We start from the raw sequence: 9796 nt of genomic DNA on the forward strand, positions 1-9796 counted from the left end.
AAGAAAGAATAAGTGAGAGAGAGAGAGAGAGAGAGAGAGAGAGAGAGAGAGAGAGAGAGAGAGAGAGACGAGGAGGAGGAGGAGAAAACGAAAACGATTCTTGGCGAGGACGTGCGAGCAGAAACCAACCAACCACCGTAAGCACAATGCGCCTGTTGGTGTGGGCGTAAGTAATGTATGCTCACATTGTTTACCGTCACCTTGGCGTGTCGCCCTGAGGTACGGTACACGACAAACAGGAATACGCACGTGTGACTGTATACGTGTGTATATGTGTATGTGTATAGGTATATACATGTGCTTATGAACCTTATGTACAATATATATATATATACGTGCAGTCTGATGTAGGGAAATGAAAGTCGCGTTTCTTTGTATAGAGAACAAAAATATTTACTTTTTTTTCGGATAAATAATAACTTTTTTTCCTTTCTTTATAGCCGCAAATAAACTACATTGGAATTTTATTGTGAAAAATTATTTTAACTTTACATAATTTAATCATACACGTGTGTTGCATAATGTGTATATTAGCATATGTGCACAATCAAATTGACATATTAATTGTTGAGAAGACATGAAAGTTGCGGTTTTTTTTGAATGGAGAAAAATATATTTTTTTGCTTTTTTTTTTGTACAAATAATTTTTTTTCACTTCATGTATTACTGCAAATACACTAAATTGAAATTCGATCGTGAAATCACAAGAGGTGTGAAATCGTGAAATCACAAGATTTCTCAGAAGAGGAATTAAATTTATTGAAAACTATTTTAACGTTAGATAATTTAATCATATATGTATTCCCCCATAATATGTATATCAGTATGTCTGCACAATTTACTTGGCAAGATAAGAGAATTGTATGAAGGTACGCGAATATCGACTCTAATGACGTAAACGTGCTAGGATTTCAGCGCACTATTATTAATTTATAAGTGATATTATATACCCCGCGGCTCCTAAATGAAATGATTTTATTAATTCAGGTGTTAATTGTGTCATGGTAATATTAACCATCACCTTTCTGGTTGCAGACATTTAGTAAATTGTAATTTCGAACCGCACGTCTATGGTATGTGTATGGTTTGCCTCTGACATGGCGGCTGGGTTGAAATTATAATTTAATCGGCAATTTTATGTTGCACTTACGAATAATTACGTATTCGTGATACGTAATTATGCTGAGCACACATCATATCCAACCACGATCGCAATCAAATGCATAATTTCGTGTCAGAGTTTGAACTATGACTCAAATTCATCATTCACATTTTAGTTACTTTATTTTTTATTTCGATTTAAATAAATGATTCAAGTTTTTTAGTCAACAAATAAAATAAGAATATTATTAGTCTTGTAATATAAATGAAACAAAGTTGAAAATACTCTGCTTTTATAAATAGTATACTCTCTTGTACTATTCTATTTCTCTAAAAATAGAATTGGTAAGATCTTCTGCCAATTGATGGCTAAACTCCAAGACTTATTTTCAAATGTAAGAAGTTTCTACGAATAGCATATATACACGACAAATTCTAACATTTTTTAAGATCATACTTCACAGGATCATTTCTGTAGTATATCTTCAAAACTGCTTACCGTAAAGCTGGTGCAACCACGATGAGGTGACGGGACTCTTTTCCTTGAGCGTGAGGACAACTTATAGTCTTGAATTTTATTCAAGATTATAGTTACTGATGATCGTTCACTCCTCTTACTCTGCGAGAGGAGTTATGGGAAGATGAGTTTTCTTAGTTGTCCTTAATAATTTATTAAATAAAAATAATTAAGGCGATAGAAAATTAATCTATTAATAGTTCACACTATATAAATTAAAAAATTAAATTATAATTGATTTAATTCGTCAGTGAAGAAAGTTATTAGCAACCAAACATATTATACACATCAGCGACCAAAAATTTAACCTTTATAATTTTTGCACCATAATAATAAGAATTAAAAAAGTATTTACCATCATTAAAAACCATATCCCGATTAAAAAATCAACTCAAAAATTAGAATGTTTATAATCAAAGAATACAATATTTTTAATTTATATAATAAAGTAATACTCATGAATGAAACTCGTTGTAACAAAAATTTATTTTTCTGTACATTTCTTTAAATACTTCGTATAAAAATTTGAATTACTAAAGATAACGTAATGTTGTACTATAGTCGAAGATCTACATATTTTATAGTATAGTTATACAAATTTACTATTATTAAAGAAATAAAAAAAATTAATACTATAGACGTTCAAAATACAATGTAGGTGCAATGTTTCTAATATTTTAGTAATAAAAAAAAAGTGCAAAAATATTCACCATTCCGCAGTCGGTAGGACTCGAACCTACGCTCCCAGAGGGAATCTGATTTCTAGTCAGACGCCTTAACCACTCGGCCACGACTGCTGTGTTAGTACAACTGTGTTTGCATTATTATTGTGAAGATTATACATGAACTTCTTATCATTGTTAAAGAAAATGATTGACTTTTAAATATATTTGTTAATATTTTTAACAATAGCGGTCTCAACAATTTTATTCTCTTTTAAACACTTGTTAATACTAAAGAAAAAACTTGAAATTTTCTATAAAGACCGTTTCGATATTATCAACGATAGCGGTTGCAATAATCGCATCGAATCTCTCTCTTTCTCGAGTGGGTCGTTTCAAAGGAGCCTCTCGTTTCGAAGTATAAGCGAAAAGAAAAATGGTGTTGACACAGCAATAATCCTGGACGACGTACAATCTAAATTTCGAGATCTCCGCTTTATTGACCCTTGACCTTTCAAGAGAAAAATGAGGTTATCGACGATAATAATCGAGATTTATTATAAAATATATATTAAAGAGAAATAACGAAATCCTTTTTTATATCACGAATTAATACAATTCTTCCCTTTTTCTAACTTTCTATTTTATTATTTTAGTTTTTATTAATAATATATCCTTGGATCACGTGATCGGTGGTTATTTCATACGACGGTTAGGATACGGGTCGAGGGTATTCTCATTAATGATATAATAAATATTAATCGATAATAATGATTATATTCGTCAATGCACATAGAAATGGTGATGATCATTATTGAAATTATTAACGACTGATTAGCGGTTATACGCGCTAGGCTATTATTATTATTATTATTATCGTCATTATTTATTATATTTATTATGACATATTTCGGCAAGCTATTGAAATTCAAAGAATGCAAATCTTCAACTTTGATATGATATTATTGCAATGAGACCGAACGCTAATGAACGAAACGCGTCACTATTTCATAAAGGTATTCCGATATTGCCGTGAGAATTATTGGATTTAGATATTTTACCTATCGGATATCAGATTTCTCGATCGTCGAATGTAATTTATAGACTTGTTAATACTCTTCCTTCGGGTGCTTAACAAATAGATCGTTCGAAAGTATGCCTGGAAGCTATATCGGCTCATTAAAAATTATTACGATCGCTTCATTTGACGCTTTATTAGTACGGGGGTTGGTGCAGAGAGAAGAGAAGAGAAGAGAAGAGAAGAGAAGAGAAGAGAAGAGAAGAGAAGAGCAGAGAAGAGAAGAGAAGAGAAGTGAACAGGAGAAAAGGTTGGGAGGTTGAAGGTGTAGTTATAAGAGGGCAGTAAAAAACGATACACATACCTTGGAGAGAAAGTAAGCCCCGTGGGAGAGTAAAAAGCTTTCGTCTATTTGTCTTTGATTTAACGTTCAGTACAATGCAAAGGAATCATAAAACTCGATATACGGTGCTTATTAATTCCCGAAGAAAGTAAATATTAAACGAACCCCATTTAAACCGAAGGTGGACGGAAGGAAGAAAGAAGGGGGGGGGGTATAAAAGGCTGAAGCAATTATGTTCGTCCATTTTAATTAATAAACATTTCGTTTAGAGAGAGAAAGAGAGCAGGGTTGTAGTAGTTAGTATTTAAAGTATAACCTGTAAGAAATATCAATAGTATTTTCAAAGTGACCTTACGTATTCGCATTGAAAAAAAGGGCCGAAGGTAATTACGAAAATTTGTTTCCATAACGATCGACAATACTGGTCAGAGAGAAAGAAAATGAAAGAAGGTAAGAGAATGGTTGGTAGTAGGAAGGTATAGGTGAAAGGGGCTGCTTGTCGATAACTTTTAGTCCAACTAACTTCGTAATATCCTTTCTAGAGAGAATTGTGCGAATTTAATGGGAGTACAAGCGTTATTTTCACGGTAAACGTTTCATCGTTAACTTCGTCCGGTCGAGGGCAAAGGCTATATTTAACAACAAACAGCTAGCGAATGTATGTATATCTGTATGTGTGTATGTAGGTGTACAAGGAACATTGGGGTCAACGAGGTAGCGAGTCTCGTCAGGGGTGACAGGTTCACATCGACAGACTTGCCTATATTCGCTTCGTATACCTTGTCACATAAGGTTCTACGATTTACAATAGTTGTTAATATGCAGTCAACGATATATGATTTATATTCACGTAGACATCTTGTCACGCCTGTCTCTATTCGACTGTTTTGAAATTGCAAATGGGGAAACTTTGGGTGCAAGAACTACAACATTATTATTTTTTCTTTTTTCCTTTCTTTCTTCCTTTCATTATTTTCTTATAAAATATTATCCAATTTTTTAAATATAATTCGTGTTTAATCACAACTCAATTATCCCAAATTTGAATTTTTGAATATTACGAAAGGAAGAAATAAAAATAAATTATTATCGTTATAATAACGTTAGTTCGAGTTATACTTGAATAGAATCGCGGATTTAAGTCGGATCAATTCCGTTTTTCGTCATTGCGAAGTGAAATTTCATATTTAACTGATTGGATCATTCGATATTTTACTCAAGTAAGAAGGAAATGCATTTATCCGTGACACCTATTTCTTCAATCGTATTTAAATTCGGAACCTAGGAACGTGCAAAATAACTATAACCAATAAGTTTATTTGCGAAAGACAATATCCGATTTAAATGTAATCATAAGAAATATTATTCTTTTTCTTTCATATACTAGTCAGATTCTATTCGTGATAAAATTGTTAGGTATCGTAGTATTGGTCTACTGCGAAAACGATGTCAGTTGACGTGATATATTTGATCTATCTGTCTCTTCATTCTCACGACGAGCACGACGTTATGGCTATATTTTCATGAGGACAATACGTAAACGAGGCCGGGACGTTTGGAAGGACATTCAGCTAAGGAGAATGGTGCAATCGCAGGATCTTACGGATAATGCAAGGAAGGTACAATGCCGTTGTCATCCACATTCCTCGTTTGTCAAGAACACGTAGGGATGAGATTAAGAGAATCTTTAGCCCAACCCCTACACCCACCCCGCAATCCCCATCACCTGAACCAACTTCTCCTTACCCTTTTCTTACCTTCTTCTCGTGTTTTTCTCGGTCCGACTCTGTTTTTCTTCCTTCCTCTATTCTTCTTTCTCTCTTCTCCTATTCTTTCCTCTTCTTCTTCTTCTCTTTATTCGATCTGTCCGACTCTTTCTTCTTTCGCTTCTATGTCGTAGATACAAGCACGACGGTTACAAACGACAACGGCGGTGTTCCAAGGGTTTACAATGGATTTAAGTCACGTTCGTTCCACTTAATCCGGGAACATTCTTTCCGGACTTCCACCTACACGCCTTTCTTGACGCTGCCCAAAATACACTCTTAAATTTTTGGATTCTTCTCTGACGACATGGCCTTATTATTGTTGCTTTATTTCTTTCTTAATATTTATTCAATCTTATTGTAATATTACTTCAGGCTCGTGATAAGAAATCTACTCTTAAATTGTAGAATCTCATTTCGACGATATTAGCATTATAAGAGAGAGAGAGAGAGAGTGTGTGGTTATTATTTTTATTTTATATTTATGTAATCCAATTTTAATTTAACGTTAAATCTAGTCTTACAAAAATCCAAATTCAAATCGATTAGCAAGTTCCTAATTAACATATTTACTCCTTCTCTGTTTCAGGTACGTAATAATTGTTAAATGGGATGTTCCTTTGGTGTCTACTTGATGGTCTATTGTGGTAAGCCCTCGAAAATGGCGAGAACCTACATATACATACTCCGAGACAAGCCCATTAAATGTCCTCAAGGCTAAACCTGAGTAGTCGTTATCAATAATTAAGTACTATTACGTTGTTGCGTGACATTTGACGATAAATTGATACCAATTGTCGTGAAATTTACTGTGAGATGTGTATTCTAGGATCTGTTCAAGGATATAGAAAAGGTTAGAAAAATTGTTCGAAATGTTTGTAATATTCTTATAAATCGGTATAGTATATGCATACATATACATACGTTGGAATAGAAAGTAAATCGTAGAAAGAATGTTTCTGATGTTTCTACTGTGTGCACGCGTAGAAGCATAATTATTATCCGGTGGTTTCGTTATAAAGTCAAAGGGAAACGTATACGGTTGTGCTTTAGTCGTAAAGGAGAGAAACGTATTCCCAACAGGACTATAAATTTGAGACTCGCATGAATGTAGGAATCAAAGGAAAAGTGGTGCAGAGGGTACACTCATACACACACAAACACATACACATATACACAGAGAGACAGAGAGAGAAAGAGAGAGAGAGAAAGCAAAAAGAAAAGAAAAAAAAAGGCAAAGAAGAGAGACTTTTCGCCATGATCCGAACTGTACTTTCCAATAAAACGTACGAAGCTTACCACAAAACTGGGCTACTTCGACGAAGAGCTCCGAAATTTTTTTCTCTTCAACTTTTCCCTAACTTTTATTTCGCCTTTCCTCGCAAAGATTCGTTGGATGAAGTTTTGAGAGGCTGATTGAGGGAGAGGGAAGGACAGACGTCGTGAGTGCCGTGTGAAAGAAGAAATATATGATTTGTGGCTAGCTGGTAGTGGTGATACTATTGCAAGTTCTTCTACTGCTCTTACTGCTGCTGCTGAGGTTGCAGTTGGTAGGCGGAATGATGGAAATGAAGAGAAGTTTAGTTTTCCTGAAACGAGCCCAGAAGTTATTTGAAAGTCGGCCGGTAGAGTCTTAATCATTATTGCACTTTTAATGAACCTTTAAATATTTTCACTTGAAAGATTACGTTAGCATTGCATGATTTTTTAGACGTTAAGTTAATCTAGTTAGAGCTTAAATACTTCTCTACCGGTCAATGCTTTTTATCATTTGTGTTAATCGATATTCTCATTAACGGTTCTCTGATTCTTGTAAAACAGTCGATATTCATTCCACTCGATTAGGATCAGAATTTGGACCAAGTCATGCAGAAGGCCACCAAACATTGATGGTCGGTAATTGGGTAAATTCATTTTGAAGATTTTAATTTTTAAAAAAGTAGATGTATTTTGCTTCGGGTACCTGTTTTTGTTGTTTATTTCTTATTGTTAAACGATGTTTTTTAATAATCCTTTTAATAATCCTTTTAATAATCCTTTTAATAATCCTTTTAATAATCCTTTTAATAATCCTTTTAATAATCCTTTTAATAATTTTAATAATTGTTTAAATTTTACAAAATTTTTAGGTCCAAATTTTGTTTATCTAGCTTTTTTTCTTGCAGGATTGCTTGGTATCTGCATAATATTTTTTTTCATTACTAACTTTGTTGTTGAATATTATTAAATTATTTAATTATTTTATTTTTCTCAAAATTCAACTTTTGTGATAAGTTCTAATGATAACTTGGATACCAAGTGGTCCTGTGGCGCAACGGATAACGCGTCTGACTACGGATCAGAAGATTCCAGGTTCGAATCCTGGCAGGATCGATGATTTTTTTTATATTTTATTTATCAACATTATTTTTGTACATTTTAACAATATTAGTCGAACAACTTCTTTTAATTATTAAATACATTTTAAACAAACAAATTACATACAATTGCAGTTGATGTTCCGAAACGTAGAAGAAAACTTTTTAAAAATATTTATTTACTGTAAATTCGAATAAAATAATAATTTTGTGCAATATTTTTACACAACGAATATTTTTAACAATGTGGCATAATATTTTATATGAAAAAATGAAAAAAAAAAAAAAAATTCTGGCCCATGAGGGGATCGAACCCGCGACCTTCGCGTTATTAGCACGACGCTCTAACCAACTGAGCTAATGGGCCAAACTTGATGGTCAGTTTTTATTGTTGCAGCATGCCTTCTAGTATCAAAATGAACATATTTTGTTATTGTAAAATATTATTCGAAATTTATTTTATATATTTTATTTTATTTATTTTTCTAATTATAATTTTCTTCTCGTCTTTATGTACAGTATATCGAAAAGCCTCGGTTAAAATTTAAACCTTGTTCAAAATCAACTTTTTTAGTTGATTTCTATTATTGTTCTCTTTTTCTTTTTTTCTTTCTTTCTTTTTTATATTTGCATCTGAGCATCGTCACGTCCTTTAAGGATTAACCAACCGAATAAAATCTCCCACGAGTTAAACGGTTTGCGTTATGGTGGTTCAGACGCGAAGGTAGCACATTTGGGTCACTTTAATTAACGAACCTCGTCCAGTGGAGAGATAAGATCGAAGAAACTCTTTCGAGCCCTGTGAATGCTCCGACTGCAAGGAATAATGCGATTAACGTATGCGTTCTCACGCGGTAGACCTATCCTACTTGGAGATCGTTCTTAACGGATAGCCAAAGTACTCAGAAAGTTCCTTACCAAAGCTTTTTGATCTATAGGCAATTGGTTGATGAATATTTTGTGAAATTTTTCATAAAAGAAAGGGTAACAAAAAATTATAAAAGAAATTAAAATTGAAATAAAAATTAGAAAGCATACAAGTATTTGATAAAATTAATAAAAAGAATATTAAAATGGAAGAAGAAACTGAGGTTGGTCGACGATAAAAATTTGATAATGTCTTTGTCAACAAAAAATTTTATCAAGAAGATATAAAAAATATAATACAAATATTATAAATTAAGTTAGGTCGAGGGCTAAAATATTGATGATTTATTTGTCGATAAATATGATAAAGAAGAAAGATAAAAATAATAATAATATAAATAATATGAGTGAGCTAGGTCGAGGATCAAAAATTGATGATTTATTTTGTTGAACTGATCGACCTACATGATGCACGTGTAGAACCGGAAATTATGCAGCTCGGCCATGCATGGAAATTACTTCGGGGCAAACGTTGATACGTAACACACACGTGGCAGGTTCGCTTCTTCGGAAGTACACTGGCCCTCCTTCTCCCTATCTCTTGGCCTTCAACAGCCTGCTCAACCCTCTTCCTAAGCTTTAGAACTAACAAAGAGGGATTTCCATGTATCTACGTGTATATATATATGCATATATATGTACCAATAGGCTTACCTCTACACTCATCTCTGGAACTGGAGCGATCCAAAGGAGGCGAATGTCCGCCATTTAGCGGAGCAATGTTCGCCTTTGATTCAGTATAATTAACTTCGTTTAACGATTCCTCGCGTTATGCGTAACTCTATGAAAGGCATGACTTGTCAGTCATGAAGCAATCGTAACCAGTTTTTCTCTTAGATCTCGGAGATTAAAAGCCTTCCAGGCAGGCTTATGCTTCCAAGTTCATTTTAAATCACACTGTTTTCTCCGATCTTTCAACTACTTGTGAATATCTTTCTATGCAATTAGTTTTTTATCATTAAGGTTGGTGCAGTTTTTTATTTGCCTTACCAATGCATCGTGTTGTTAGATTTAGTTTTGACGTTAAACTATATATAATGAATGATTTATATTAAATATTAATTTTCAAAATAAATATTATTATATATATACATTTTTTTCTATT

The 9796-nt window shown here is 33.2% G+C and overlaps 1 protein-coding gene and 3 non-coding genes across 4 annotated transcripts in view; 2 read left to right on the forward strand and 2 right to left on the reverse strand.

Moving 5' to 3' along the window:
- Positions 1 to 9796, forward strand: part of LOC106793692 (mannosyl-oligosaccharide 1,2-alpha-mannosidase IA) — a 306271-nt gene that overhangs the window by 84783 nt on the left and 211692 nt on the right. The window lies entirely within an intron of this gene.
- On the reverse strand, positions 2334 to 2415 carry Trnas-aga. Its single transcript has one exon. It is a non-coding gene; the product is annotated as a tRNA-Ser (tRNA).
- Positions 7708 to 7780, forward strand: Trnar-acg. Its single transcript has one exon. It is a non-coding gene; the product is annotated as a tRNA-Arg (tRNA).
- Positions 8058 to 8131, reverse strand: Trnai-aau. The gene has a single exon. It is a non-coding gene; the product is annotated as a tRNA-Ile (tRNA).

Source organism: Polistes canadensis, unplaced genomic scaffold (assembly GCF_001313835.1).
Source record: "Polistes canadensis isolate GaletaPanama2010 unplaced genomic scaffold, ASM131383v1 scaffold_17, whole genome shotgun sequence".
NCBI classification, from domain to species: Eukaryota; Metazoa; Arthropoda; class Insecta; order Hymenoptera; family Vespidae; genus Polistes; species Polistes canadensis.